A 5374-nucleotide genomic window follows, 5' to 3' on the forward strand; every position below is an offset into this window, starting at 1 on the left:
GGGGCAAGATGCAAAAACGATATGCACAAAGCCGAACGCAACTCATGACAATGCGAAGCAGCGAGCTGTAATGAAGCAAATATTCACAATAAATGCAACAGTTTTAAGCAAGAATAAAAACCAAACTACATTACATGTAGAAAGGATATAAAAAGATTATGCAATCTTAGCGAGCATGTGCGATAGATACACAAAAGTGGACGAGGTGTGATAGATACACAGAGTAAGTAAGCATGTGCGATAGACACACAAAGCGAGCGTAGTGATAGATACACTAAAGTGAACATGTGATGGATACACAAGGCGTGCGTGTGATGGATACACAAAGTAAACGTGTGATGGATACACAAAGCGAGCGTGTGATTGATACACAAAGTAAACGTGTGATGGACACATAAAGCGAGCGTGTGATTGATACACAAAGTAAACATGTGATGGACACACAAAGCGAGCATGTGATGGATACACAAAGTAAACGTGTGATGGACACACAAAGAGAGCGTGTGATGGACACACAAAGTAAATGTGTGATGGATACACAAAGCAAGCGTGTGATGGATACACAAAGCGAGCATGTGATGGATATAGAAAGTAAACGTGTGATGGATACACAAAGCGAGCGTGTGATGGATACACAAAAGGTGAACACAAAGTGTGATAGATGCACTAAGTGAACAAGTATGATGAATACATAAAAGGTGAGCACAAAGTGTGATAGATGCACTAAGTGAACAAGTGTGATGGATACACAAAAGGTGAACACAAAGTGTGATAGATGCACTAAGTGAACAAGTGTGATGGATACATAAAATGTGAACACAAAGAGTGATAGATGCACTTAGTGAACAAGTGTGATGGATACACAAAAAGTGAACACGAAGTGTGATAGATGCACTATGTAAACCAGTGTGATGGATACACTAAGGGTGAACACGAAGTGTGATAGATGCACTATGTGAACCAGTGTGATAGATACACTAAAGGTGAACACAAAGTGTGATAGATTCTCTATGTGAACAGAGTATGATAGATATACTAAAAATGAACACGAAGTGTAATGGATGCACTTAGTGAACAAGTATGATTGATATACTAAATGTGAACACGAAGTGTGATAGATGCACTTAGTGAACAAGTGTGATGGATACACAAAAGGTGAACACGAAGTGTGATAGATGCACTTAGTGAACAACGTATGATGGATATACTAAATGTGAACACGAAGTGTGATAGATGCACTTAGTGAACAAAGTATGATAGATATACTAAAAGTGAACATAAAGTGTGATAGATGCACTATGTGAACGAGTGTGATGGATACACTAAAGGTGAACACAAAGTGTGATAGATGCACTAAGTGAACAAGTGCGATGGATACACTAAAGGTGGGTGTGTGTGATAGATACAGAAAATGAGAATGTGTGTGATAGATACAGAAAATGAGAATATGTGTGATAGATACACAAAATGAGAATGTGTGTGATAGATACACAAAATAAATGAAGTGTGATAGATACACTAAGCGAACGAAGAAAGTGTGATAGATACACTAAGAGTGAATGAGGTGTGATTGATACACTAAATAAATGAAGTGTGATTGATACACTAACTGAATGGAGAAAGTGTGATTGATACACTAAATAAATGAAGTGTGATTGATACACTAACTGAATGGAGAAAGTGTGATTGATACACTAAATAAAGGATCTCAAATGGAACTTCTTTGAATGAACCGTACATACAATATCGTGCATGACTGAGAAAGAAATTTGATAGGTACAATGCAATACAATGCATGATGTTTAAGGAACGCACTAAACAAGCGTAGCGGCGCTTTAGAAAGCACCTCATGAGGTGAGTGGCGGTGAACCGCTCTTCTCCGACGGGGATCTTCCCTTGTGCTCTTCGAACACTTACCTTCAACTTACAGTACAAAGGCTCTGAAATACTGACAAGGGTTCTTCACGTAGAACACTTTGGATGCTGTCTTTCTTCCTGATCATATTCACAATTTTCCCTATTCTCCAACGGGATGACAGACTGGGTTGGTTCAGTATCCAGAATTGAGGTGCATACACGCTATCTCAACCTATGGGGCTTCCATACAGATTTCAAGCCGAGGACACGCCTCTGGGTATTTAAACCAAACTTTAGTCTCGGAAATCCCGAACCTTTGCGTTCTAGGCATCAGCCATTCGAACTCTAGTTTCCACCGTCGCAGTTGGTCTCCTAGGAACTCATTGCGAACACAGCCAAGATGCCTCTGGCAAGGAATGGTACTCAAGGAGAGCACTTCTGATCGCCATTCTGGCCTGAAGCAGACTTGATCTTGAGCTTGAGGTAGAGGCACACTCATACTTCGGAGCATTAGCAAGACCTGAAGAGGTACACACGGAATGCAATCTCGGAACTTACTGAAGTTGAAATAAACTTAGATACCCGACATTTTCCCTCTTTTCTTTTGCTTTGTAGTCTGGAACCCATATAGCTTCAAATAGGTCCTGGTTTTACTATTCTGACATGTCCTGGGTTGAACCCTGCGGTTTTATGAAAGAACGAATCTTGTTTTGCACAGATGTAGAGAACGGCACGGCACTCGGAGCGCAAAATGATTTTATTTTTGAAATTGAGAGATGAGTTTTTGACTGGGGCATTGAGCCTACGACTGAATACAGCGCACTACGACTCAATAACGGAAAACAAAAGGCAAAACAACCTAAACACATCGAGTAACGCTCGAAATGACTCAAAACAAGAATCGAGATAAAACAAAAAGACACGACACTCAGACGTGCACAGGGAGCCTGTTTCTCTAGGTATTGTTTCTCACCCTTTCTCATTTGTGATTCTCACATCACTCGGCCCTCAAGCTCTATTTTTCTGAAAAAGCCCTTTTCCTCACTTTTTCTCTCAACGCACATCTCTCTATTCTTCAATCTCTCATTTTTTATCCCTCCCCTGGATGGTTGAAGGATAAACAAGAAATTGCGGGCTCTTGTCCCTAGCTTGCTGCTAGATTCTTTTTGTTCCGCTCACAGCCAGTGAGTTCCTCCCATAGAGGGGTTGCACTAAGACTGGGTGTGTAGCAAATCTGCAACTGACATCGGTTGATGATGCTTTGCTGGGGAGTTTGGACGTGATCAGATCTGTCCAGATAACGGAATGGAATATCTTGCCCCATTCCAGTTCGTGCTTCGCACTTGGCTTGATACCTCGTTGCTTGAAGGATGTGAGAGCTTTCTGCCCTTTACTGACAGCTTCAGCTCTGCCCTTTCTGGCAGGTAGAGTGCCCTTTCTTGGCAAGTATGGTGCCCTTCCTGGCAAATGCAATGACAACAGGGAAAAGACAGGAAGCCTGACTCAACTGTGCCCCTAGTTCATCATTTTGACCATTTTTCATTTTGGTTTTCCACTAAAACAATTTTGACCAACATGAGAGTTAGATTAACATGCTTGTTCAATTTTTTGATTTGAAATCATGCAAGTTAGGCTATGAGCACTGAAAATTTTCCTTTTTTGAGTCCAAGGAATGGTCCGGTTTTGGAAAAATGGAATAATTTTTTGAGAAAATTAGTCAACCTCAGTAAAAATTCTCAAAACTGTTTTTGCAAACGGCCACTGCTCAACGAGCACGGAACCTACTCTCGAGATGCACAACCTCAGATCCGAAGGAGAATTGCCCCTTGTCTAAACGGCACTGTATGACAACAGAAAGTTGCCCCTTGTTTGAATGGCACCGCAGCGCGCTGTATGGCAACAGAAAGTTGCCCCTTGTTTGAATAGCACTGCAGCGCACTGTAACCAGTTTTCAAGGTGACGATCACAACTGAACTCTCGGATACAGAGAAGACAACGATGATCAGAACCATCACATGGATACAGTCGAATTTGAAGTGTTTTACGGCTGGACTTCAGAATGAAGTTGCCTACGTATCCCAAAGATAGGAATCAAGCCTTGCATAGTTCGGGGTTAAGGTACACTCGGGTATTAACCTCTCCTTTTACACTCTAACTTTTGCCAAGGCCGCCCTTCCGAGTTTTCAACCTTACGAGCTATGTTCTTCTTTTCTTTTCAATTCTTTTCATTTCTTTTTTGCATTTTTTTTGTCTTTTCTTTTTCAAATCTTTTTATTTTTTCTCTTCTCTTTTCTTTTGCATTTTTTCTCTTTTTTTTTTGTATTTTTCTCTTGCTCTAACTTTTGCCTGGGTCGCCCTTTCGGGTTTTCGGCCCAACGAGCCTCTCAAAGGGTAAAAGTGTAACAAGTCCATGCCAAATGGTTTTAGGGTTTTAAAGCCATCCGTATCCAGGAGAGTGGCCGATGTTCGCTGACGATGCAGGAGTCCATCTGGGGGGTGAATTTGCCCCTGGTGTTATAGATAGGAACTCAGTTGTTCTTTAGCAATGCTTTCTTCTTTCCTCCCTTTTGGGATTTGGCATTCTTGTCGTTCTTCATCTTTGACTCTTCGAGCACATTTAAAAAATTTTTGCCCCTAGTTCGAGGGGTGCTTTTGATTGAGCTTTGCAAGCTTCCTTTGATCACAACTGATCTTCTTGATCTGACTTTAGTGCCTCTTGTTCGAGGGCTGCTTTAAATCTAGCCACACAGGCCTCACATTGATGGTTGACCATTGATCATTCGGATCTCAAGTTCAAGGTTTTGAGAGCAAAGGGGTTGAATCTTAAGGCTGAGAGCGATCCTGGGCTGCACAATTTCAAGAGCGATTCCGCACAAGTCTTCGCAGGACCGCGCAAAAATATTTTGTTTTTAAAATTTTTTTAAGAAAGCGACAAATTGCTCGAGCTGAAGATAGTGCAGAACCAATCTGGATCAAGCTAGGGTCCTTCTCAATACTCATATTAACAAACATGATTTCATTCATTAAGGGCTTAGCATGTCTCTCTTTCTCTCAATTGATCAAATTTTGTAAATCCCGAGGAATTCCTTCCTCTTCGTTTTCAAAGGTTTTGAAAAACTTAGGTCAATGCAACAATTTCAAGGCACAGAAGAGCAGGTGAAAAGTACTGCCGCTTATTCAAACTTTCTGGCACAACTGGCGCAAGGCAGAAACAAACACAAGAGTGTGAAAATCACTGTTGTTTCATTCGAAATCTGTTGGCACAACTGGCTCCCTGGCAGAAACAGACTCAAAAGAAAGCAAAAAGACAAACACAAAATAGTGATGCCCGAGGTAACACCCCCGGAATCAGCTGACTCCAACACAACAGGACTGACTCAATACAACAAGACAGACCCGAAACAAAAAGACTGACTCAACAACACAACAAAACTGACCTAAATACCCCAGTCAAAAACTAGCATTCGCAAATGCTCAAAACAGTGCGTGCCATACGCCACATCTGGAGTAAACTGAG

Source organism: Camellia sinensis, chromosome 15 (genome assembly GCF_055761805.1).
Source record: "Camellia sinensis isolate YWXY chromosome 15, ASM5576180v1, whole genome shotgun sequence".
NCBI lineage: Eukaryota > Viridiplantae > Streptophyta > Magnoliopsida > Ericales > Theaceae > Camellia > Camellia sinensis.